This window comes from Triturus cristatus, chromosome 8, assembly GCF_964204655.1.
Source record: "Triturus cristatus chromosome 8, aTriCri1.1, whole genome shotgun sequence".
Classification (NCBI taxonomy): Eukaryota; Metazoa; Chordata; class Amphibia; order Caudata; family Salamandridae; genus Triturus; species Triturus cristatus.
Genome location: NC_140591.1, coordinates 49,619,617 through 49,646,870, shown reverse-complemented (window position 1 = coordinate 49,646,870; position 27,254 = coordinate 49,619,617). Strand labels below are relative to the sequence as shown.

The window sequence follows — 27,254 nt, the reverse complement described above, 5'->3', positions numbered from 1 at the left end:
ACAGAGCAGGCCCATTGTGTGGAAACAGGAGCCAGCTGTCTGAGCAGTATGCTCCTTCAGAGTAAGGGCTTGGTTCAATTGGTTAATGAACTGAGCAGCTGTCATATGTATCCTACGTGCCGCGAGACCTGCATTATATATGGGGCAAAGGTTTAGTCTATTAAATCAAACAAAAGTGTTAGTTTTTATACAACAGACATGCTGAACTCACGCAACTGAAGGTGATCTCATATGTCATAAAGAAGAAAATGGCAGTTCAGTGAATTAAAATATTTGCCCAGGATCACATCATTTGAAACCAGTTTATGGATCAAGAGCATTATAATTAGGTTGAGTAGATTATAAAGTCATTTTTATGGTTTTTCGAGGCCTGTACACTCCTAATTACCCAGTGCTTTAGGCTGATTCATTCTTTGCAAAATTAATTTTTCACTAGTCACTTAAACATTGTTTACTTCGCCAAAGACTTGTCGTGTTCATCAGCTGCAACTATAATTCTCGCCTTCTTCACATATAAAATAATTTCTATCAAAGACAAATCCTCCCACCAGATCAACTACTTCCACAATCAACAATACTTTAGGGGTGATTTGGAATGTGGCTGAGAGGGCACTCCATTGCAACAGAAACAAAGTCCCATCTCCGACAATCTCTTGGCTCGCCCACCGATTTACAGGTGGGTGAGTTACCAGGTTTACGCAGTCAAAGTAAATTTTACTCTGTCGATGTAAAGCTTTCTCAAACAGCCAGAGGGAGTTTAGGCTGCTTGTGGTAAGCCACCGGTCTGTCCGCTCTATTAAAAATGGGCGATTGGATGGCTTTTTTTGTTTTTTACTGTCCGCCACTGCCTGGTAAATGCTGCCAGCTGTAAGGGACAGTAAAAAAAAAAAACATTTAAAATGATCCCCACAACATGTGAAAAAACACTTATGGTTTGGGGGGTCATTAGTTTTTTATTTTTTGTAGGAAAGTGGATAATTATGCAGTGTGGTTGGGTGACCTCACTACGTAATAATTTATCAGGTCTTGTTAGGTTCTTTAATAAAACCTTTAGCTCAGTCCTGGGTAGCTGTGGCACAGAGCAGTCAGGCTTAATCATCAAAGAACATGTGTAAAGCATTTAGACGTACAAAAACAGTCAATAAATGAGAAATGCAACTCAGCAAAAATAAGACACCAATGTATAAAAATAGATTATATTTTTATCTTAACATAGACACAAAAACAACAAGAATCTATTGAGGGAAACCTAAGATGTTTGTTCAAAGTTAAAATAAATAATGCAATAGAAAGGTGGCTGGGTGGACTTCTGCACAAAATCGTATTTGTAAGTTATTATGACCAATTTCAAATTTGCTCAAAGAATAAGAAAACAGCAACTCAACGTTTCCAAATCGGAGGCAAAACCTCAATAAGATACAGAAAGGTTGTCCTGAGCAATTTTCCAATATACAAATGTCCACAAGTAGGATGCTATGCTCTTCTCTTTATTTTCAATCTTGCAACGCATCCAAGGTGATATCGTAGTCAGTCTTCTTCTCAGTCTTGTAAACATCCAAACAATGATAATGTAGTCAGCCAACATGTGTTTTGTCTGCATGTGTATCACTGACTTTCTCAGGGTAAATTCAGTGTTTTAAAAAAAAAAATGTGTTGTTGCCCCATATATTAAGGAGACCAATTATCCCTGCATCTCCTAGCACCTGTGGCCGCCACGTATATCAATCCAGTATTCCATATGAAATATACAGTACCCGTCTTTTCGTAATGCTCCAAGGAGAGAACTCCTCATGGGTCATGAATAAGACGGACTACAATATCACCTTGGATTGAAAATAAAGAGAAGAGCATATCTACAACAGCCTACTTGTGGACAGTTGATAGTTTGTACAATTGCTCAGGATAACCTCTGTGTAAAGTACAAATAAATCACTGTTGTTCAATCTTTAAAATGGAGAGGACTCCTCGATCTCTTGTTTGAATTTCTTGGGGAATTAGATACCTCAAGTGACTGGCCTAAACTTCCAAAACGATTTTTAACTAAAAAGGGGCCCCATGTCCCATCATTCAAGCCCCCTAACAAGAATATTACACGTTAAATTGTCTGCTGCCAGCGGAGGTATCAGCATACAGAGCTAATACTCTCCTACATGTGTAAAAACAAATCACATCTCATGGAATGGCCACAAAATATTCATTTCGCAAGACTATTCCAAATCCACCATGGAAACTAGGAAAGGGTTCCTTGCCCTCAGGCCCAGTCTTAGGAATGCGAATCTTCAGTTTCATGAGCCCTGCAAAATGCAAGGTCCTTGCCGATGGCAAACACCATAGCTTAAACAAATACAGTGCTCTACAAACCTTTCTAGACGAAAGAGAGAACCATCTAATGGATACTCATCAACCGTCCACGTCAAAACCATGAGACTTTTCAACAACCATCTTTCTTCTGTTATGGCACAAGGTGAGCTCTTTTCCACAAGATGGTACAGAAGGCACAGTCTTCTTTGAGGGTTCAACAGGTGCAGTCCAGTCTATGGTGCAGACTGTCATTGCTGGGTCCAGACAGCAGCAAGGCAGTCCTTCTGTCTTCTTTCCAATCAAGTAGTGATCTGTGGACTGTGTGTCAGGGGTGTCATTTTTTATAACATCTACATATTTGCGGGAGGGGAGGAATCACTAGACAATGGGCCAGAGTAGGAAGTTGGGTTTCTGTTGCAGTAAGCCCCGCACTTTTTGCCAGACTACTAAGGCACTTTGACTTGCCGTGCCCTGGGTCCCCGCCAATAAGGTTCCCAGGACCTGTGTTCTTTCCCAAAACTGTACCTTGTACCCCCTATTGGCCCCTGTCGGGTCACGTCTGTCCCTTGTAAAAGGTACCATGGATACCAAGGGCACTATGGCCAGGGAAGGCCTCTAAGGGCTGCAGCACTTATTGTGCCACCCTCAGAGGCCATGTACCTTTACATCCACACTGCCATTGCAGGCTGCGTGTTTTGGTGCAGAACAAAGTGAAGAGTCGACATGGCACACATCCCTGTGTGCCATGCCTTCAACCCACTGCCCTGGCATAGGTAAGCCACCCCTCTAGCTAGGTGCACTATAGCAGTGGTAAGGGTACAGGTGCATGAGCCCAGTACCTCTTCAGTGTCTAGACCAATTCTTAGACATTGTAAGTGCAGTGCTGCAATTAAGAGTATATGGTGCTGGAAGTTTGTCATTACGAACTCCACAGCACCATAATGGCTGCACTGAAAACTGAGGAGTTTGGAATCAATCTTCTCAGCACATTAAAACCACACGGATGCCAGTGTGGGATTTAATGAAAAATGCACTCAGAGGGCATCTTAATGATGTCCCCTGAAAAACAACCAGCCTCTGGTGGGTTCCTTGACTGGTACAGACCAACCTACCACCACATGTTTCTGGACTCCTGGGATGGGAGCCTTCACTCCCTCAGCCCAGAAACAAAGTCTTTCCTGGGCAGAGGTGTTCACACCTCCCCCAGGCCAGGAAGAGCCATCTGTGGCAGGGGCGCTTCAAAGGCCTTGCCTCCTTTGCAATGCGACCCCCAGCCTTTCGTGCTATCAGGAGCAGGCCCTCTTCCTGTCTCCCCTCCTTTTTGTCGGGAAGATAGGCGGGAAAAATTGGCTAGCCCAGAAGGTGTGCCCACCTCTGCCAACCCCACCCCTCAGCTGGGGGAGGCAAGGTGTAGCCCACTCTTCACTGCCCGCCATCTTGCAGATGGCAGGCACTCCCTAATCAGGGTTAGGGATTGTGCCCGCTCCCCCACGTGGGGTGAGCACACCAAGGGTGTAGTCACCCCAAGGTCAGTAGCCCGCTGGCTACTGACCTTGAGACCCCTAAAACGCCCCCTAAATACAGTATTTAGGGAGCAGCCCTGAACCAAGACGGCAGATTCCTGCAACCTAAGAAGGAGGACGAAAGAAGACGCCCAGCAGAGGAGACTGCAGAGAACAACTGACTTGGCCCTAGCCCTATAGGCCCGTCTGCAGTTTCCAGAGATCCTGCACCAAAAAGCGCCTTGCCCTGCAGCCAGCATTCTCCAGAACCCTGGGAGGACTGACTGCCTTCAAGAAATATCTGGATCTCCTGTGAACAGCAGCACTGTTCAAAAGAAACTCCCAAGACAGGCTTTGAGCCTGCGGAGGACAAAGAAATGCGACACCTGGAACCACCCTTGCACCTGCCACCTACGGCCCAAGTTCGAGTGGCCCACCGGTCCCAGAAAAGTTTCCAACTGCTCCAGAGTCTGAGTCCACGGTGAGTTGACCCCTCCAGGAATCCCCGACATCGCCTGCAGCCTCTGCACGGAGACCCCCAAACCGAGAGTCGCCCAGTAAGGTGAAATCCTACCTCAAAAGACATCCCTGCATCCAGCCGCCCTGGAGAAGAGAACCTACTTCTCCGAGCCCCCCAACTTACCTACCCAGCTGTTATTTCCTCCTAGAAGTCTTCCTGGACCAAGCCTGCAGCTAAAACCCAAAACTTGCAATCCCCATTGAAAACAACAGGGCACCCGACGCTAAAACAGCACCATGCACCCAGCCACCCCAGCGGGTGCACCTTATGTGCTAACTCAGATCCCCCTTTGCCCTGAGCCGAACACCAGGAGCTTTGCTCCCACAAACCTGTGGCCTGCTTGTGAGCAGCCACCAACCGGAGGCACCCTGTCACCCATTGGATAACATTGGGCATCAGCACTCTGCACCCGGCTGCTCTAGTGCCGCTAAGGGTTTTTCAAGGGTGCATCCTTGACCCTGGGGGAACCCTGGTTCCAAACCCCAGAATACCAACTCCTACAACAAAGTACTTACCTGTTAACCGATAATATTGACTGTTTTCCTTGCAAAATGTTCTCCGTGTGGAGTTGATTTGTATGAAAACCTGAAAAACTGCAACTGTACAAAAAGTGATTTACTTACCTTTTCCCTAGGAAATGTCCTAGTGTGAAATCTAGGCATATCACACGGAGTAGAAAAAGTTACTTAAAAAGTAATCTGAAAAGTAACGTGTCAAGTAATCTGTAAAGTAACTAAAAAGTAATTTCGACATTTTGACTTACCTGTATTTCAATCAACTGCATTTGAACCTGCATTCAATTGTAAAACACTGCAAAAGATTTTGCAAAGTATTTATTTCACTTACATGTGCCAAGCTTGGCTTGGTTCTAGAAATAAGATAACTTAACAATATTTTTATACATAAACAATTTGTCTAAAGTTCAGTCTTTGAGTGTGTGAATTTATTTGCTGACTGAGTGTGTACAACAAATATTTTAACATTATCCTCTGATAAAGCCTTACTGCTCGCCCACACTACCACAAATAGAGAGTAGGGTGCTATCTACTTTTACCTCTGACTACCTTTGGGGTTCCACTGGACTCTGTTCACACTATACCTCATTTTGGTATAGTATATACATAGCCAGCTTCCTACAGTCAGAAGTTCCCACGGGGCATCCCTTTCTACTTTACACCAGTTCCTGGGAGTGTGGCCAGAAACAATCCTAGAGTACTTTTCTTTGCCTGAAACCAAAAATGCTCAGGTCTTCCTCTCCTGTATGGAGTTCTGAGCACACCCCCAAGGTGTACACAGCATAATGAGTAACTCCTACTGGAAAACCACTGCTGCAACAGGTGTCTGCTGACACAAAGGAGCAGGTAGGCTAAGGTGTAATCGGAATTTGCTACGCCGAGGCAGTAGCCTCATTGAAGCTGGGCCATCTGAGCAGAAGAACAATGGATTCAACCATCATCTTGCTGTGTTTGCGACTTTCTAAAGTTACCTTTGCCTTAAAAGTTATTGTAAATCAAATTTCATAAATATTTCGGGTTTAATGCAACAATTATTTTGTTACCTTGAAGTCCCATATGGAGGTTGACATTCAGCATTTGTGCTAGTGAAATTCTATGTTAGTCGATGGGGCTACCAGCCTAACTACAGTAAAAGCAACCATCCTTCTTTATAATATCAGCATCCTGCCTTATGAGCTGATAAGGTTTTTCTTAGGGGTGACTATTAGATAGTAGCCAAAGCAGTTTCTTTGCCATGTCGAGTTGTAGTTTAGAAGCTGCCCGTCGAGGCTGCGATGGCAGACCTAGAGCCAGGTTTTCACTTTACAGTGGCCACCCAGTCTGCCTTTACTCCCTCTGCCAAACCCTGAATCAGATCCTTTGTTTCTATCAACACAAAAGAGTTCCTCTTAATTTACAAAAGATATAAAACTTTCCAACTATTAATGGGACCTAATAGATGTGAGCAACAACAAAGCCAATGTTCATCTGTGTGGTTCTTCCCGATCAGTGCAGAAACCCCAACCTAAATCCTACCCTTACAATAGACCCTTTACCAACTCACCTTTGCCTGGACAAGCAATAGAAAGAAGGGTGTCCAGTCAATTAATCGCTTCCATTAACACAGAGCAGATCGAAGATGACCACAAGTCTGGTTTCCACTCCAGCGGCAACACTGAGACTGCCACCTTCAAAGCCTCTTGTAGAGAGAGTCCTATGTTTAATACAAAGACTCTACGCTTTCACTGATCCCTCACATCAACAAAATTACTAACCCATAAATATTCATCTTTATTGTCTTAAAAAAACACATATCTGCTTTTGCCTGCACACCTGAGAGCTGTAGCCCAAGCTTGACACTTCTCTTGCCTGGATATTGACAATGCCAACCAAGCTTTAAGCTACGCTCACCCCTCACCAGCCCATACAACATTCTATGGCCACATTCAATTCTTCAAAAAAACGTCTGAACACATTACACCACTCCTAAGCAACCTACATTGGCTACGGATCAGAACAAATGCAATATAAAATTGGATATCTATTATATATAGCCTTAAAGCAGAATAAATCTACTCATCAATATATGCCACTCACCGCATTGATAAGACAATGAACTCTCAGGAGCAGAAACTCGCTTACAAAGACATTCCTTTTCTGTTCCATCCTTCAGACGAAATTTAAAAGCCCACCTTTTCTGTCTATATATAAAATAAAAGAGTGTTCTCTTGACGGGTGTGTTGTTTTCAATCTTGATATTGTTTGAATTGTTTCAACTCTCTATTATTATGAAACAATGTGTTGGTCTTTTTCTCACAAAAAGATCCCTAAAAACATTGCTGATGCAGGAGCCCTAAATAAAAATGTTCAAATAAACAAATTAAGGGAATGGGCATTATAAATCCCATAGCCAAGTAATACATAAACATAACCTACAAAAACTACATTTATTTCCCCCTCTAATTCTGATCTATCTATGGACCCTGTTCAAATATAAATGCAGGAGCATGATCAATAACAAGTATTGATGCAGAAATGCAATGAAGAATGAACATAGGTAGATGCATCTGTCAAACTGGGTCTCCTTAATAATCCAATGAAACTATTCCGAATGGGAAGGAGTGATTCCGACCTATGCTTGAGGGGTGCACTACTTCACACACTCTGGGGCTGCCCAAGGATTCAGCCATTCTGTGAGGGGTTGCGCCGTAGGACCTCAGAGGTGCTGGGCATAGCTCTAGAGCTCTTGCCACAGATGGTAGCCTTGGGTATTTGGGGACAGCTACCCCTGGACAGATACACAATGATTTTCTGCAATGTTGCTCTGATAGTAGCTTGCTGAGATTTGATAGGCAAGTGGAATGGCAAATGCGGGAATGGGAATCCAACACAGATTGGTGCATGAGGGCCGAGCAATTGGTGTATCAGTAATTGGGCTGTCCCAGAAAATTTGACAAAGTGTGGGCCCCTGGTGAGCAGCGGCGGATAGCTGAGCATAACTAAGGGCAGTGGGCCAGAGTGATATTGCGCGGGGTGACACCAGGAGTGGGGTCGAATTGTTGCACAAGATCTAAATGTTTGACATTTAGGTTGATTGCCTGCCAGAAACTGTACTCATGGAAATGCCAGCATGTATTGTATCAACAATGAAACCACTAGATGTCTGCACAGCGTAATAGGACGCAAACATACTGTTCAATAAGAGGCCATTATACTATCTCTTGATGTGCGCATGGCCTTTGACATAGTCAAATGGCCTTTCCTCTTTGCCGTTCTCACACGTATGGGGTTTGGACCTAAATTCTGCTCTTGGATATGACTACTATATACAAAACCACTCGTGCACGTAGTAGTAAACGGGCACATATCCAAAGAATTCCCTCTGGGATGTGGAACAAGACAGGGCTGTCCGCTGTCGCCGCTCCTTTTCGCCCTTGTACTGGAGCCTCTGGCAGCCTGGATAAGGAAAGATCCGATTATACGCGGGCTCCGCTGAGCAGAAGAATGGGAGGATCATATATCCTTATATGCAGATGATGTTCTGCTATATATGGCATCCCCCAAACATTCATTGCACAGACTTTTTAATATATGTGAAACCTATGGGAGGCATTCTGGGTACACTATTAACTGGAAAAAGTCAATTATCTATGTCCTCAACGGCCCACCACTGATGCTTCCTAGAGGATGTGAGGCGAAGGTAGTGGAAGATAGGTTTAAATATCTGGGGATCCATATTACTGCAGACTCAGAAGATTTTATGACCCAAAATCTTTTAGAGCCCCTGAAAAGACTGCGTAGAGATGCCAAACATTGGCAATCCCTACCACTGACGTTGCTAGGAAAAGCAGCCCTTTTCAAAATGATGGCACTTCCTAGATTCTTATACGCCTTACACAACACCCTGTTCTTAGTCCCCCCCCCCCCCCCCCCATCATACTTTCGAGCAATAGAGGAGGAGGTAACCAAGCTCCTTAGGAATGGAAAACCGGCTCGAATAGTTATGACTAAATTGGTTAAGAGTTGGTATGATGGTGGCATTGCGCTCCCAAATATACAAACGTACTACTGGGCGTCACAACCGATTGCAATCAACCAGTGGCTCCATGCCCCTCACACTGACCCGGCTTACCGAATGGATAGGCATGTCCTGGAGGCGGGAGGAATCAACCAAGCACTCTATAATCAAAACCAGAAAACAGCCCTTCTAGGACCTACTGTGCACACAATCCATGTATGGCACACAGCCCTTAGAAAACTGGACTGGAACAACAAGATAACGCAATCAACCCCCCCTTTGGGAAACCGGCAGGCTGGGCAAATTGTACAACCGCAAAGAGTTCTAACAATTGGACACCATAGGAATATCAAAGGTGGGAGATCTCTGGGCCAAGAGTAAAGTAATCACATTCACTCAACTTCAAGACCAATACGAGATGGCATCCACTGAACTATTTCGCTATCTCCAGATTAAGCACGAATTAGAAGCACTCATCCCATCCAACACTATCCTTCCTGAAGCCTCCCCATTGGAGGATAGACTCCTAACGGAGTATATGGACAAAAAAGCCATATCACTAACCTACCGTAAAATTATTAACAACCAACGTGACCCTACACAGTCTCTCCAGGAAAAGTGGCAGACAAATATAGTAGAGTTAGATGATACAGATTGGCAGGAGGCGTTAGAATTCCCGAGGGAGGTAGCGATATCCTTAAAATTACGACTAGTAAAGCTTAAAGTACTCCATAGGACCTACTTTACTAGGGTAACAGTATGCAAGATAGGAAACACTGATAGCCAACTCTGCCTGCGACAATGCGGTGCAATAGGCACATTCTATCACACGATATGGGAATGCCCAGAAATTGCGACATACTGGAAGACAACTAGGAGCACAATTACACGGGTGAGTGAGGCCCCTGAGCCTAAGCGCGGTCTACTAAATATATGGGTGGCAACAGACCTTAGTACCACAGCACAAGCCTGGGCGATACTAGGCATGATAATAGCCAAACGAAACATTGCCAAATGCTGGGGGGCACAAAACACTCTCACTGCTGGAGAATGGTGTAACAACATGGATATGGCAACGGTGGCCGAAAAGGCTGTTTATGTACATAGAGGATGCCCCAAAAAATGGGAACAGGAAAAGAGGAAAATGGAACACATTTAGGGGAGGCATATGCACTTTGCTGCTAGCGGGCCTTCTTTGGAAGAGAGTTGACGAACCAATAAGCAGAAAATGGAATAACTCAATAAATGTATTCATGTAGCAAGATGCATAGTTATTGATGTGAAGATGTATCGTGAAGTTTTAACGCAACATGTAAAGAACACGATAACTGTTACAGATATTGTCACAAGTCATGTACCTAATAAAAAGAGTTTTAAAAAAACAATGAAACCACTGGTTTCGAAGTTTTTCGTTTAAGCTTCCCAGATATGTGGGAGTTATGTCAAAATCTTCAATAAAATGTTTAAATAAAAAAAAAAGAATCCAATCAAACAAAAATAATAATGTAATGAGGGAAAATAAAACAAACACAATAACCATAAACATAATGACAAGGAAGGGCACAATCACGATGGATGGGCAGACTGCCAATGAATAGAGGGAAAAGGCTGTCATACAGTAGGGTTAGAGGGGGCCTCTTGCATGTCTTTTTAAGGCAGGTGTTATTTACTCACCTAGATGATTGATGCTTCCTTCTATCTTAGAGTTCAGTTGATCCACGAAAATAGCCTCGGCCTCCTCTTTGACGTTTGGTAATCTAGGCGATGTGATGACTGCCATTCCTTTAAAAGACATGTCAATAAATCTTCAGCAATAAAGGAGAAGGGAAAGAAATGTCTCTTTCAAGTAAAGATCTCACATAATTCACCTGTATTTACTTGTATATCCTCCGTCTCAGGATGGAAAAGTCTTTTGCTGTCATCTGTAAAAGTCTGTGTCGGTCGAGGAGCAGAAACTGGATCACCTGAAAGAAAGGAAAAAAAGAATAGGATTAATTCTATGAAATCTCAGCAGAGCGCCGTCAAGAAATAGATGAAACCTTGAATTCAGACTGTTCTTCAATGTCATCTTTCAGTGAAATTGTCCACAAAAAAATTTAATCAGCATGTGTCTAAAGTTATTTATCACCCATTTCCCACTTTAGCAGTACCTTTACATAAATGTGTGCATGAAACATCATAGCACACTTTTAATTAACATGGAGACTAGAACGCACACGAATATTAGTCTTTTTTCTCTAACTCATCTATTTCTTTCTTGACATGGGGACTCATGTACGGGGCAGGGAAAGGATACCCTAAACCTTAGGCCTGTGGGGAGAGGTGGGAGCCAAGATTTTAAAGAAATATTTGGGGGGCATTCATATAGGCTCCTCCCCAAGGTGGAAGAAGCATCAGGACCCATCATGCTGGTGCAATACTTAAGCATGGGGACTAAGCATGCATTGTCCCCCTCCCTGAGTTACTTTAAGCCCCTGGGTGCCCTCATTTCCCTGGGGAATCAGGAACATCTATAGTGGGGCTCTGTGATGCTGAAGTGAAGAGGAGAGGGGGTACCGTCATGCCTCCCTACCGCACTGCGGTGTGCTGCTTCCTATCACCAGGGGAGTGGGAGGAACATTGCATCACCCTGCTCGCAAGGAGAAGTGCTGGCTCCCACCACAAGCAAGGCTTATGTTGGTAGACGGTGAGTCGGCTCTGCAGAGCAGGAGTGGGCTCCCCACACTGTGAATATTGTAAATAAAAAAAACTAAATGTTGATGGGTGCCCAGGGTGAGTGGTGAGGACACAAACCAGCAGCGTGACCTTCCTGTGCTGCCTTTTAAAAAACGAAAAAAGGCTATATAATAGTAGAGATAAATAAATTCACACCTCCCAGCAGGGAACAGGTTGGTATGAAGACAATAAATCTGTCAGAGACCATAGCAGGGTTATTTTTGGGGGGCCCAACTTTGGTTTTGAGAGGTCAAAGAACATGTAGCATCTTTAACTCTTTTTTTTTCATTGCTTGGTGAGGCAGGCCCTGTCCTTCCGTCGATCCCTGATTATTGCTTCATGAAGTCTGATGACGCGCAGGCGGAGAGATCTTACACTTTTTCGTGCCCTTGTTGGGGTTAATACTGTTTGGATCCACCATCACTGCTACCTGCTGTGAGAGCCATCACACTGCGTAACAGCTGTGTCTGAGGAACAGCCACAAATGACTTATGAAAGCGCAACCTGCTTCTGAAAGCTTGGTCTGAGGATTCACATCATCTAGCTGAAAATGTGTATGGAAGTAGGAGCCAGAACACCAGACTTGGTTTCAGTTCTAAGTTCCAAGAACTGATGTGTAACCAAGGCTGGAGCCACCATGATAGCCAGTCTCTCAGAAGTGAGGAGACATCACCTTAAGTCTGCAGTTTCTACTGGAGTGGTTGAGGGTCTGCTAGAGCCTCAAAGCCTGCCTGCTGTGAGAGGTAAGGACCAATCCTGGCTTGGGGCACTGTCAGAGAAAGGAAGTGACTACAAGAGAGTAAATTGCTGAAGACATCTACACGGTCAAGAAGTGCAGGCCCAAACTGCACTAGGACTAGGGCCGCAACAACTGCTGACGAGCTGCCATGGCAAAACATTGCAGCTATTCACTTCGACAGAGGCTGCACCTCTAGCTCAAGAGCAGCCTTCCTGTACCATTCACACAGAAACAATAGAATGCAGGTAACAGCTGAGCATAAAACTACGAGAGGAAAGGGAGACTGTGTAATGAACTTAAGACTTTTACCAAGTAACTAAAAAATATGTGAAAACAAAATGAACTCTTGGAGGCATCTATGCCCAAGGGGTCATTCTAAGTAAACAGCACCTAGTGATTAGTACATTGTCCCGAGGAATTATAGATGCTGGAGAGCTTCATTAGCAGTCGGAGGGCAGCAAAGGATGTAGCCCCTCAAGGAAGACCATAAACATGATTACAACCCTGTGCATTTTCCGCTCAATTGCGTTCTATAGTACTTTCATTCAAAGGATAAGCGCTGGTGTGAACAATATGTTATTGCCTTACGGTTGAGTTCCAAGCTATTGTCCTCCACATTACCTCCCTGAGAAGCTGCTGAACTGATGATTGCTTACTCTCCCTCCACTAAGAGTCAAGTGCAGAACAGAGCAAGAGTGCCATGGACTGCATGACACCAATAGCAAACAACCTTGACCTCCACGGTTGTGGCCCAGTCCCCCCTGTGTGCACTGTCACCACCAGAACAGGGTCCGACACCATGGAATTTGGAAATGTTGCACTATACAAAAACAGGCCACACAACATTATCCCTGCTCTTTGTTGGACAGATTACAGAACTTTCAACTTCATTATACAAAAATATATGTAATTTTCTATAGTTGAAGGTTTGAGGCTTATTTTTACAGTATTAATCTGAAAATCTTAACCTTGAGAATAGTTCTTGTGACCTGAACTGAGCTTGTCTGGACTCTCCCTTCTGTGTGCGGCAAGCGGAGCAGGGCTCTTTCTTCTGTCCGTGTCCTGAGGTTCTTCCAGACACTTCATGTTATTCCTGTTCATGTTGAACATGTCTAAAGCAGGCATTGCCGCACCTGCAAAAAAAATGAAAAACATCTTAATCAAAATAAGATACCATTCATATTCAACAAGACATCATTTCAATGGAAAGCTTGTATATTCCTTTAGAGATGGAAATATTCATAGGAAATATATGTTCAGGCTGATTACAAGACTCCAAGTACATATTTTCAGACATTCTGTAAATATAGAAGCACAAATCTAGAGTTCTAAACCAAGGTTTGTCATCGTAAATATTTTTCCTCTTCATTTAAGGGGACAAAAAGAGGCACTATTCACTCAATGATATACCTTCCGATAACACAAACTCTAAACTGATTGCCAGCATAACTCTGCTGGGGTCGGATTAACATCATTCCTGGTACCTCAGTCTGTTCTGATTGTAAGTGGAAGAGATGGACACCATTATTATTTTAATTGTCAGCGTCATAATCATTCAGACGTGACTGGACAGCAGCACCAGGACCATGCTGCAATAGGATGTCTATCCAGTGACACAGTGTTGTTTCCACTGTATGATGTGTTATTGGTAGTGTAATAAGGAAGGTGCTGGCACTATTTTAGCATGGTGCCCTCTCAGCGAGGTTGCCCATGAGTTGCGTAGAGGTGTGCCCCCACAGATGAAGTGTTTGATGCTGGTTACTCATGTTCCTGTGGCCAACAATGTGAAAAGCTGAAAAGAGACCTTTGCTCCTCTCGAATTCATGCGTCAACAAGCAGCTCACAGGCAATCAGAACCCGATTGTATCCACACTAGAGATTCACTGGGTCTCGGTAATTCATTCCTTAGTGCCAAAATGCCCATATTCTTGTAACGCACTTTAAAAATTCACTACAAATGCAGTCTAAAACCAATTCAGAAGCCTTCATTAACACGTCAACATGGTATAATTTTCCACATATCCCACAGGATCTACTGCTATCATTCATCTTAGCCTAGAAGGCTCAGAAAATATTAAATCATGTAGTGATGGCAGAGGTGATAATTTCAACCTGCCCCTAATGAAAGTGCATGCCATGCACTGAAATAAAGTTCTGGTTCTCCTCTCGGCATGTGTTTGGTTGTATCTGGGAGTCAGCAATAATGCACGCTTGTGGTTGCAGGAAAAAGTATTTTCTGATAACTGATGAGAAATCTGAACCCTTTACACTCACTTGGGGAATGGTTGTCACTCTGTCTTCTGTTAGGGTTCTCATCTTCCACCAGGCACAAACCATCCTTTTGTTTTCCTCTTAATGAAAAGACCGAGGCTGCAATCAAAGGACCTGTTTAAAAAACATAAAAGGGAAATGTAAGTGTTGGGATGGACAAAGGTCCCTTGCATGGCCGAGGAGATGATGCACCCTGGCCTCAAATTCACCACAGCAAGCTGCTGCTTTTAGACCTGTGCCTCAGCATACAAGATAATAATGTATCTACAGTGGTGGTAGCTTTTGTAACAAGAATTGAGACACAGAACAAGGGTCTCTGGTTGGAAGGGATCATCATGTACACACATCTTCGGATAAGGGTGAATTCTGTCAGCTTATATACTCTATAGCACTGTCAGTGCTGGCAGCGATATAATTCTAGTGGCAGAACAGGCCTTCTTCACCCGTTAGGGAGAGTGGCCTACCAGTCTCGTATGAGTCTTTAATTGGACATTCCATCCATCCAAGTGGGACATGGATGCTGCATGTGTGTTTACTGTGTAGAAGATGCATGTATGGAGACTGTGATAAGGGCGGCTATAGTCACGCTGGGATCTATTCTGCATTTTCTGCATTGTAGCGGTACCAAAGGTCGAGGGCCCAGAACGAGAGTCCACACAGCAGATGTGGATTGCAAGGATCCCCAAGTAAATTCTAGGGCTCCTATGAACTGGCTCAGACTCAGGAGACAGACATTACCATTGAAGCTAGGGAATTTCCCCATATCCTTTCCTGGCATGTTGTTCTCTAGAAGTATTATCAGCACAGGTTTACAGATACTTAAGTGGGACAGTCTCTCTTGCCTTTGCGCCCCTGTTGTGGATTTCTTTCTGTAAGGAGATTTCCACCTCACCCCACTGTTCTGCTAACAACTTATATCAAAGACTTAGTCAGAGTGCAATAAGCAAAAGGGCAGAACTGCCCAGAACGGGTCTCAGAGGAAACGGTTGGAATATACGAAGATGGAGCATAAACTTAAAGCCAGTGTGACAAGATTTCCCTACCAGAAGCTGGGGTCGTACATCACTGGTAACACAAAGCTCTTTTGTGCTTCCGGTACCTACTGCCAATTCCCCTTGCCTGGTTCATGATCAGAACCCCGAGTAGTTCAACAGCCTTCTAGGAGAATCTCCCTTGGAGCCTGCCTTGAAGGAAGGAGCTGAATGACTGCTGAAGAGAGGCATCGGAGGTGCCATAGCAAAAGACATAAGCGGTTTAAAAAAGGATTAGAGGAGAGGCCTTAGGCGGTTTGGCATCCACCACAAATGTCTCTAATGGATTACACTACTGTATACTTCTCCGACAGCACGGGCACACACTGTTGCTCACACCACGAAAGCCTACACCATACAACGAGGCGCAAGAAAGGCGTGCACACTCTCACCGTGCTATTTGAACTTGCATTGGAGTCACTAGCAAGCAGGCTGCGTCATAGCGCTCAGAAGTGGGGTATCCCCATTGGACATACGATCCAAGCACTTTTGCGATATGCAGACAACATAGTAATATACACGAAAGACCTCCAAGAAAACATGCTAACTGTTGCCCACACCTTTTGGCAATTCGAGTCCATTACTGGGCGACCAATAAATATTGGAAAATCCTGTGCATTTTTCTTTAAGGGCAACCCTCAAATGCAACCCATCCCATTTGGAGAAGTGGAGATAGATGGAGCTCCAGACACATTTAAATACTAGGGGATCCAGTTAGACAGGGATTACAAGATCTAGTGGAAGGGATCCTCCAGATAGAAATCACCTCTATGCGATCCAGAATCACCCGTTGGACCCTACTTCCACTTTCAGTAGCGGGGCGACTTGCAAGATCTAAAATGGTATTGCTTCCGCGCATCCTTTACTTCTTCACTAATCTGCCAGTAGCCATTCCAATGAAGTGTTTTAAAACAGTGAACACCATCTTAGTAGACTTGATATGGGATAAAGGATGTTGACGTATCAGCCTAACAAGACTGCAACTACCTTCAGACGCCGGCGGTATGGGGGCGCCGGACTTTAGGGTTTACTGCTTTGATGGCCAACTGCAGTGGCTCTCCTACTGGCTTTCTGTCCGCAATCTGCAGGAAATAGCCTACATGCCCCGTATGATAGCCCAAGGGGCATTACATAAATTGCTGTGCCCGGAGGTGTGTATTCCAGCACTGGTCCACTGCTGCTCGAGGAGGCACTTACATATTGGATATCAGCCTTAAAATACACCGCTCAGAACACTCCTTATGCCCCCAATGTACCACTTCTAGGCCTTCCCATTCCCACAGGCACAATAACACAACGTAGTCTGTCTGCATGGGAACAGGCAGGCATGACCACTGTGAGCGCACTGTTTGGGGATGGGACATCACTCAACCATACCGATTTCATAAACAAACAAGGGCTTACAGAAACACTCTTTTTAACACATGCAAGCTTTGTAAGATATGTCAAAGGCCATTGGGCTCCGGACAGGACTGACCCCACAACGCACAAGCTACTCCACTCGATATATTTAATGGGCACTGGCAGACTTTTAATACGTTGGTTATATCGAGGTATACGTACACACCTATTCTCGCCCCTGTTGCCTGTACGTGCACAATGGGAAAGGGACGTGGGCAGGGCTCTCCTAGATAAAGAATGGAGCTTTATCTTTGAATACCCTACAATACATGATAGTACAGCAAGCTTATCTTACACCACATAGACTACACTAAATATTCCCCGCTGTTGCGGTTGCATGTCCAAGATATCCTGAACAGGACACTGGTTTGTTGCGCATGCTATGGGTCTGCCTTACTCTTTACACGTACTGGGTGTAGATTAAAATGGCACTGAGAGAAGTGGTTGGGGGAAACACATGGCATATGGCTGAAAGCTAAAGTCAAGGTCTCTACCCATGGCCAAAAGGTTATAAAGTGCAAGCAAGGTTTGCAGACTTGGTGCAAGGTTCGCAGACTTGGTGTAAAGCGAATTATAACCAGAAAGTGGATATCAGCAACTCCACCTGCTTTACTCACCTGGAAAGAGGAGGTGGAACGATGGGGGTTGGCAGACAGCAGAACACTATGCAGGTAAGAATATCGTGGGCTACGGAAAAAGCCTATAGCTATGAGCTGGGATCTCCTCAAGGAATTCTTCAAAGCTTTAGATATGTTTACAGCCTCATAATCATTGCCACTAGCTCGCAGAGGGCTAAGGCCACAGCAGACGAGGATGGGACTTACCACGAGTTTCTACACTGAAAGTACCTAAACTAATACTGCTATTACAGATAAATGGAAGACTAGGATAGTTCACTCGTAAATCTTACTGTATGAATGCCCCCATACTGCGACAAAATTGGTAACTACACACAATACCTGAAATTGGTAAATGATGTTCGAGCGGGCCACGTTCTACCCAATAATTGATCAATACACCTATCTGTTGGGGGGGGATGAGGGATTGTATTCATGGTTCAGTTGATTAAATGGGGTTTGATACTCAGACACAGTTACCAACGTATAGACATGTTATGTTAAACATCACGATGCTGCCGCACCCTATACAGACTCATACCTGGCGACCATAATGTATGTAACCTCAATGTATGAAACTATCAATCATTATGTCTGGCCCCATGGAAGAATGCCAATAACAATACACAACTGACTTCGAATAGCGCAACTCCTTCCGCTCTTCTTCTGGCTTTGGCACTGCATATGATCACTCGGACAGAGTAATGGGATGCATCTGCCAGGAACCACAACTGATGCTGCCTCAGCCAAGGAGAAGAGCAGACAATTCCCACCCAGTGGTCAGTGTGCAACGTGCACCCTTGGGAGCAGCTGGGCCACCGGCCAACAGAGCTGACGCCCACACTGCACAAACTGACAGTCAGGACAGAAAGGTTCTATGACATGGCAATCTCAGACAGGAAGTAAAAATAATTGTGGCAGTGGGGACAGAAAAGCTGATGTTTGAATAAACTGATTTGCCACACACAACTCCACAGAAGTGCTCCTCAGCAAAGAGCCAATGTACATTTCATCTAAGTCTATCCCAAGGATTTCTGAGGGTACTGTTTTCTATTAGTGGCACTTATGAATGCCTTTTTTTTAATAACAGTTTTCATTTAAGTTTTTTTTACATCAAGCAATGGGCATGTTACAGGAGGTAGTACACAATCATGGATCATATTCAAGCACTTAAGCGAAGCAGTACACTACATGACATTTCAGTTCAAAGGGCAGTGGGCACATCTTTCAAATGAGTTTTTCATTAGTAATTTACCACTAAAGATTACGATAGCAGCGGGCAGTCTAATGGCACTAGTGGGCAAAACACGGGTTTGGATACCACATCCATTGCTATCACCAGGCCAGTGTTCAATGCATGGAGTTGCTGGTATCCAAAGGTTCTAGTCCATAAGATTCCTTCAATTGCCACCAAACATTCTCAAGGTTGTTGGGACATTCTCTGCTAGCATAAACCACTTTTCACCGCCCATGCATACGTCAATCCCTGTGAGCCATCTCTTGTCAGTATTGCACAATTGTGCAATATCTTGCTTTGCCACCACCAAACCCAGCATACAGAAGAGTATTTTTTTCTGTAGGAGGTCAATGTCACCAGGGACACCCAGAGGCACAAATTCTAAGTTGAGTGGGATCTCGCTTTCTACATGCTCTGCTGCCTCATAACTGTGTTGAAATAACTTTGAATCTTGGGACAGTCCCATATTGTATGACAGAAAGAGCCTTCTGCATCACTGCATCTCAGACAAGTGGGTATTTGGGACTTCCCCATTTTACACAATTTGGCTCAAAATATATTCAGTGAAGGACCTTAAATTGAATAAGGCAGAACCTTGCCCCAATGACCACTTCCCTTGGATGCATCAGTGCAGCTTCCCCGTCTATGTCTTCAAGAACTTCCAAATCTCCCTCCCACCTTTGCCACACAACTTTAAGGTTGGCTAGAATGTTGTTAATTATTGTCCTATATATGGAGGATATGGCCCCTTTCGCTAACACACCCTTCAAAACATAACATTCAAGTGGGGCATAAACGCATATGTCCTTCCAGTCAATATGCAGTCCTGGCATGGCATGGGCATGTAGAATATATTGGTAGACTTGTGTGCATCAGATCTCGTGTTCTGTCTGAAGTTGTTCAAGGGTTTGTTGGTCTCATCTCCACAGGGGTGTTGAATTTAATAAAATACCTTCTTGTCCATGGGACAAGTTGCTTCAAAAATCTACTTGCCCTCTAACAAAATCCACTTGTCTCTTTTGTGCCACATAACGTGGTGACAAATTATGGCAGCAATCTCATTCTATAAGAGCTCTGAAATAGCCTCTGATTATTCCAGCGCCCCTTCCATAGTATGGTTTGAATACAAGTAATTCCCTTATGTTGCCACGTTTCTGCAGATCAGCATCCTGGGGCTGAAGGTAATGGTAACCAATAGTTACAGGGTAGGAATGCCCTTTTGAGTCTGTGCAAACCTACTAACTTGCATGTTTTAAGGGTTTTCACTAACTCTTCTCTCATTTTTTCCCATATTGAGAAAGGTTGGAAATGTACTCCTGACAATGGCACACATATAACTTCTTCCAGGGTTGGGGAAAAAAGTGGATGGAGGGAGAGTGAACTTGCAAACACTCAGATTTTTGCATGAGCGAATCTACACCTGCATATTTGCTCCTGCTAAAATGCAGTTCACAAATATTTTCTAGGAGTAATTCTGTAAAGTCTTGTGAATTTATGAAAGCCGTTTATCTACACTTAATGCAGGGACATGGGTGCACTTTCGAGACTTTATTGAATAATTTGGTCCCTAATTAGTTCTGGCGTTAACCACGACCTTTTGTGTTTATTAAAATTCTGTCTCTCTTTCTCTCGGCTAGCTTCACTGTGAGTGACAGCATTCTATTCTTTTCGCAAGGAGCTGATCAACACCGTCGTTTTGTTCATTGCTAGGAACTACTGTGGCAATGTGTGCTTTTTGAGACCTAAAACAATTTTTGCTTTTGCCAATGTTTATAATTGAGGGCATGGCAGCTCCCACAACAATAAGATTTTACAAAAACCATGCCAAAGCAAGTCACGCATTGACAAAACCAAAAGGCTGACCAGCAATTTCAGACCTACTGGCTTTACCAATGCTGGTCCATTTTTGTTTCACGTAACCTTATTAAAACTGGTTACACTGATTTTCCATCATCAATATTTTTGGGAAATACTAGCATAATCAACACATTTTACTAGATGGTGCTGCAAAAAAGGTACCTTTTTGTGAACATTTTATTTTGAAAGTAAAGAATTGGTTATCTTGCTTTCAAGCTCCTGTAAATATTTGCATCTAATCAGAGAGCATTCTGGGAGCATTATACATAGCCTCGGATTGCTAAACATTGAAAGCGTGTGTATACATTTTTATACTGGAACCACGGTCAGTAATGCAGTCTGAGCTTACAACATTTGATTAGAGCGCTCACCCTAATAATAAAGGCTTTGCATTAATGAACCATAAATACAAGTTTTAACGACATTAATACATGGACACAAACATTACCTTAACTGCAGTCAATGCCGTTCTCTGATCCATCATGTGGTACTGTACTCTGGCAGCCAAAGGGTTTGTGCTGTAGGGGGTTGGACCTACTTGTCCCAAGGACAAAATACACATGAAAACTTGTTGCCCTTGACCCTAAATAATATGTCCTGGGCGTCAGGCTATAGGAATTCCACATCTCTGTCTCCATTATGTCCCCCATTTTAGATAAACTGATTAATCCCACGGGTGCAACCCTGTAGTTTGCTCACCTCCCTAAACATGTTTCCTTTCCTTGGGGTCGTCTCTGTGTGATCATGTACTTCCATCCTTTGTGTGTCATTGCTCTATCCTAGGCTGCTAGGGCAGCTTGTGTAGGGATATTCTTTTCCTCTTTCCCTCCGTTTAAGTAATGCATCTAGGTGGGTACGATTATACTATGCCTGTCCAGCCGCACCGCTAGATCAGCCAAGGCATTAATCCAATTATTCTCTGCCTGCAGCTGGGATACCAAATAGTATGCCTCCAATGTGACAAAGCCAGCCTCCGATTGTATGTGGATCTGCAAAGCGTTTTAAGTGCCACTCTTGATGCTGCCCCATTCCAAAGCAGTTGTATCTCCCATTCGACACATGGTTTCGGGTAATGGAAAAGGAGTGTTCTGCATGATAAATAAAAGCTTGGGGGGGGGAGGGGAGTTATCTTGAAGAGGGTTGCTCACCCAAAGAGTGTTTGTGGTACTTAAAGCCATTTGGTAACATCTCCTTGAAAAGTCTATAAGTAGCCTTTCCAGGTTCTTCCACAGGAATCAGTCAGGTCGCAGCGTGATGTATATCCCAAAGATTTTAAATCGGTCTTCTACTGCCTGAATGGGGCAGAATATTTTGTTCTCTGGGACCCATTTGCCAACTCCATAGAGTTTTGACTTACCCAATTTTACCCTATTCCCTGAGTATACCCAAAAGTCCTTTATTGAAGTAAGGATGGGTGTCAGTGTTTCAAAAGGATTAGCCACAGACAGTAAAAATTTGCCCGCATATAGAGATATTCTATCCTGCTTTGGGCCCAAACCGTCCTCAAAGCAACCAGCCTTTTATTCGATCTAACCCAACACGTCAACAGTCTATACCTAGGGGAATCAAAAAAGAGGTGAGCGAGGACCTGTCTAGTCCCTCTTTCCAGTAGGAATGCTGTGGCCATTGGCCCATTGACCTGCACTGACGCACTCGGCTCCTGATAGAGGGTTAAGAATGCCTTTTGATTATGTAGAGTGATTATGTTTTGTGTTAGTAATAAAGAACTTTTGGCATATGTACAAAGCCTTTTTTGGAGGTTGTAAATGGTCCAATTCGCAGATTCGTCCGTTTGAGACAGCAAAAGGCATTTTTAAATAAACAAATTGGGATCTGGTAATTTGTTACCGAATCACAGTTTGGGTTTGAGATTCGGTATTTGGGTGGGGCATGTTTAGGGAGTCCCTTCTAAACACTAAATTACAGGAGTAAAACATTAATTTTTTACTGACTACTGAATGGTAGTGGTAACTATTTGCAAATAAGAGGGGTCCCCATGGGCCACATTCTCCTTTGAGCATTAAAAAAAAAAATCTTTTTAAGAGCAGGCAGTGATCCTACTTTTGATCAGGGCCAGGTTGGTTATTTTCTCTCAAGGTTCCAGCACTCCCCAGGCTCGAGCAGGTGTCCTATGGCTGGGAGTGAAGTGTCCTTAGGGAATGAGTCTATAGTTGCAAGTTCTGTGGTCTGAAGGTTGTGAGGGAAGACACAGAGACATGCTGTATTGAAAAATGCTTTTTTTAAAGTGCTATTCAAGATGTTAGTTGACAATGCTTCATTTAAAGAATTGTTAACGCTGACAGTAATTCATATGTCCATGAGGTTGCAGTGTTTTATTATTTATTGATGCTAAGCACCTTATTGCAAATGTTTGATTAATCATATTAAGTGCAGAGGGATTTTGGTTAGCAAGGTCAGTGACTGATGAACAAAGTAGTACTGTGACTATAGCCTTGAACTGTGACAACATTGACCTAATGCAACGGACGCCCCCATATATGGTTATGTGTTATATTGTATATGAGTGGGGGAGTAGTGTGAATTTTGGGGTCATGGCCCTTTAGAGGTCAAATGTAATGTTTCCACCAGCCTTATGTATGTTTGTAAAAACATGCATAGTATCGAGTAGTGGGAGTGTAATAAATGTACTTTTACTTATCTAGGGAAAAGCAGAGAATGGACAATCCTTTATTGAGGGCTATTACTGCGCGTCAGCGAATGGTCTTTACTAGCCCACACAACCTCCCTTGAGTAGGCCTTGGACTGCTGTGCTTCGCTACCCTGACGGAGTCAAGCGATACAATGGGGTGCTTGGTTTCCAGTGAAGGGCGAACGTGGACCCATTGCTTGTGCAGGTCACACAACTAATGGCATGTTTCCTCACAACATAGGACTCCAACTTAAAGCCTTTCACGCATCACACCAAAGCTCTAAGCTGCAGTAGTGGGCACTACAATCACCTCCATACTGGACTACTCAAAATTATATTGTGCTGCACTTCCAACTTCTAAATTACATAAAATGTTTAAAAACAGCAACACAATGTTGAGGGACAGCGAAATGCAGGCAGTTCTCCCACACCCAGCTGAAACTTCACTGGCTTTCTCATGCAAGCCAGAATAAAATTCAAATAGTCTTCTCAGTACATAAGGGTTTGGAGTTTATAATTCCAAAAGAAAGTCTCCAGGCCACCAGCCAAATACTTCTCTCTGTCCCACTGGAAATGAATTACAACAGGAAAGAAGAACCCACATCAAAGGCCTCTGCTTACTGATCTCTTCCAGGAAAGGACTTGAGGCACATTTCTTTTCAGACCAAGAGAGCCAACCTGTCACACTTCATTCTGGCACCCCTTTTTTTTTATAACAATGTACTTATTTGAACTCTGTAACCCTACATCAGTACAGTCCAAAAAATGAACCCAAAAACTACAACCATCGGGAACTGTAACCATGAAATGGGCCACAGTTGGAGAGATTGCACAAGTTACGATTGCACCACATTACAATTCCTCTAACCCCACTCTTCGAATAAATAATAATGCTGCAAACAGTCACGTAATTGTTTTCTGAAGCAGATCTGTTGCTAAATCTTGGCCAGTTTAAGGCCTCCACCCTAGGAGATGATCCCCTGCTCACCTATTCTATTGATACTATTTTCCCACAAACATCAGTTCTTGCCACCCCTCCGGCTGTGTTGCCTTTGATGCACTGCCCAGAACAGAAATTCAGAAATTACACCACAAAATGATTGCATGTTCATGTGTTCCTGTCCTACCGTGAGGATCATAACATCTTTCATTTCGCATCTTGTATAGGTCTAAAATGGAATTCAAATATATAAACAATTAATGTGCAATGACCATACATATAGCGAACTCAAGCATACATAACAGTATTATGACAACCATAAACCAGCCACTTGCAGGACATGCAAACTTTGGAAAATACATTCAATGTAACTTTACCCAGCGACATTAGGACTTGGTAAATTTCCTTCATCAAATTTTCATAAAGATCATTCTGCCATTTGTGTAAAAGCTCCCACTCTGTTTGTGAGAAACAGGCAACCACATCCTGGAATGTAAGCAGCATCTACAAGAAAATTTTTAAAACAATTATGTTTATATCACATTAAAATCTGAATGCAGCCAGGCATGATATAGAACAAAATGCGCTCATGTAATGAATGCTTTTATTTCTCTCGATGGGAGGGAGGGTGGGGGTTTACAGAAATCACAAGTAATGAATTTTACTTCTCGATAGGTTACTGCGAGAGCTTGAGGAAGGAGTACTGTAAGCTCCCCAATTTGCTTTCTGGACTTGATAGGTGGATTGAATGTTATTCTGGGTTACATGAGCAACCACTGAGGGGCATGCAGGCCTGATCAGGTATGCTATGTCGTTTGTCAAGACTGGAATAAGGCTGAGCGTCCTGTTTTGTGTCATTTGCATATTTTGTTTTTTGCGAAGAAGAAGTTGCGAAGAAGGAATGCTTTAAAAGCTGAGGACATGAACTGTGATCCATTACCAGTTAATATACATTTTGGAAGCCCTTCTCTCGTGAAAAGTTTGTCTAGAAATTTGAGGACAACTGTACAATTGGCATTCTGAACTATTTTGATTTTAGGCCATCTTGTATTTTGAAATGGTCAACAAGCAACAGTATGCATTTATAATTACCGTTCTGACCCTCAACTGGTCCCACAATGTCTAGTTCAACTCATTCCCAAGACATGCTAGGCGCTTCAATCGGACTCAAAGGGGTTCTGAATGTTTTAGGTCTCTTGTCCGAATCATTACAAGCCACACATTCCCTAACTAAACGTTCAATATCTTTGTCCAGGCCAGGCCACCAGTAATTACATTTAATTCTTTGTTTGGTCTTGGAAATGCCAGGGTGTCCCTCATGGCATAATCGAAGAATCCTATTTCCTAAAATGACTGGTGGTATTATTTTCCAAGATCTAAATAGTAAGCCTTCATCAACAAACAACTCATGTCTGATTTCCCAAAAATTCCTCTCTTCATTTTTTAGACTTTTTTTTTTGGCCAGTATCCACCAGCGAATTCACAAATTGTCAGTAATGCCTGGTCTTTGGCTACCTCTTCTTTCCATTCGAGGAGTGCAAAACCTTCAAGTCCTTCACTGAAAACTGAAACTGCTTCATCAAATTCCTCCATAAATTGCCCATCATGCTCTTCATGGGGTAACGGTAACCTGCTAAGGAAATCTGCAACCCTGTGTTTTTTACACCAGGCCAGTATTCAATCAATCAAACAACATTTGTAGAGCGCACTACATACCCGTGAGGGTCTCAAGGCCTGGATGGGGGGGCAGCAGGTCTTGGGTCTGTCGTAGGTTCAGTGGGAGGGTGTTCCAGGTCTTGGTGGCGAGTTGGGAGGAGGACCTCCCGCCGGTTGTTGTTCTTCGGATGCGCGGGACGGTTGCGAAGGCGAGGTTGTCAGAGCAGAGCTGGCGGTTAGGAGTGTAGAAGGAAAGTCGTCTGTTGAGGTAGGCTGGGCCGGCCTTGTGGAGGGCCTTGTGTGCGTGGGTGAGGAGCTTGAAGGTGATCCTCTTGTTGACGGGCAGCCAGTGCAGGTTTCTTAGGTGGTGGGGGGGGGGGGGGGGATGTGGCCGTGGCGTGGTATGTCGAGGATCAGTCGTGCCGAGGCGTTTTGGATGCGTTGCAGTAGTTTGATGAGCTTGGTCGGGGCTCCCGCGTAGAAGGCGTTTCCGTAGTCGAGTCTGCTGCTGACGAGGGCCTGTGTGACTGTTCTTCTTGTATCTGTCGGGATCCACCTGTAGATCTTGCGGAGCATGCGGAGGGTGTTGAAGCAGGAGGAGGAGATGGCGTTGACTTGCTTGGTCATGGAGAGCGTTGAGTCGAGGATGATTCCCAATGTCACAGTTGTAATCAAGCAATTTGCTTATTCTGGGGGGGATGCATTAGATAGACCTGCCGTTAATAAAATTTTCATCATCATCATCATCATCAAGCTTTATTTTCGGTTAAAAACCATAAAAGCACATATATGCAATACTTATTGCACATTAATAGGGGTTCATAAATCATGCTATTCCACAATACATTAAAAATACATAAAATATACTAAAAAGATAAAACATTAAGACAATCAAGGGCCAATTTGAGTACAATAAATATCAGGGTAAAGCGTCATAGAACTAGACACTTTTTAACTCGATTATTGCACTTCTTACATACCACATAGAAAGGAGGAATCTCGAAGTTGCGAATACAAACACAGGGGTCGTGTCATATTTTAATAATCTGTAAACCTCCCTGTAGTCCCTGAGGCCTCTCGATTTACCGAGGGGAACAATCCATTTAGTTTGTGCCCCGATGTAAGAGGGACAAAAAAGCATAACATGCAGATCGGTCTCTTCTACAGAGTCACAACCAGGGCAAGGGCTCCACATGGAGGAAGAGCCCGACCATTTGTTTAACAGGGCCCGCAGTGGGAGAGATCTGTGTCTGAATTGAAGGTATAATTTTTTTGCTAGCGAGGGCTGGATGTCATCCAGAAATT

At 43.7% G+C, this 27,254-nt stretch overlaps 1 pseudogene across 1 annotated transcript in view; it reads right to left on the bottom strand.

Annotated features, from left to right (window-relative positions):
* LOC146800035 (uncharacterized) overlaps window positions 1–27,254 on the bottom strand; it is a 172,096-nt pseudogene that overhangs the window by 110,867 nt on the left and 33,975 nt on the right. The window contains exons 2-6 of the transcript XR_014967612.1: window positions 24,671–24,797; window positions 14,564–14,674; window positions 13,258–13,422; window positions 10,704–10,799; window positions 10,510–10,617 (exon numbers count right to left, since the gene is read on the bottom strand). The product of XR_014967612.1 is annotated as an uncharacterized LOC146800035 (transcript). The remainder of the gene's footprint in view (window positions 1–10,509; window positions 10,618–10,703; window positions 10,800–13,257; window positions 13,423–14,563; window positions 14,675–24,670; window positions 24,798–27,254) is intronic.